The sequence below is a fragment of the Arachis ipaensis genome, chromosome B03, assembly GCF_000816755.2.
Source record: "Arachis ipaensis cultivar K30076 chromosome B03, Araip1.1, whole genome shotgun sequence".
In the NCBI taxonomy this organism is placed as follows: Eukaryota; Viridiplantae; Streptophyta; class Magnoliopsida; order Fabales; family Fabaceae; genus Arachis; species Arachis ipaensis.
The window spans coordinates 76,957,789-76,958,265 of NC_029787.2; positions in this window are offsets into that span (position 1 = coordinate 76,957,789).

Sequence of the window (477 nt, forward strand, 5' to 3'; positions counted from 1 at the left end):
AACAAGCACAGGATGATCCCATCAAGAAGAGAGCACAGGAATTCCTCTCAGAGATCCCTCAAGCTGAATACTGGGAGTATCTTGAGACGTCCGTTACCAAGATACGGGAAGCTAAGGAGCAAATAATAAAAGAATAGAAGGAACACAGTCAAATGCTGACCTATATGTTTAAAGAACAAGAGGAGCAGGGGCGTGACTTAAGGGAATTGAAGCGCCAGAAGTCTTCTCTTGTAGGACCAAGCACCCCAAGGATCAGAGGAACCCCCGTTCCCCCAGAATAAAGGTTGTTAATTTCCAATTTCTGCCTTAACTCTGTGACAGTGTCCTTATAGAAGTTTACCTTAGGAGTTATATAGTAGTAATTAGTATCTATTTTGATTTTATCTCCAATTAAGCTATAGTTTATTTTTCTCATCATCAGCAAACATGAATAAAGTAGTAGATCTTTTGAATAAGAGGCAATAAAATTTCGAGTTT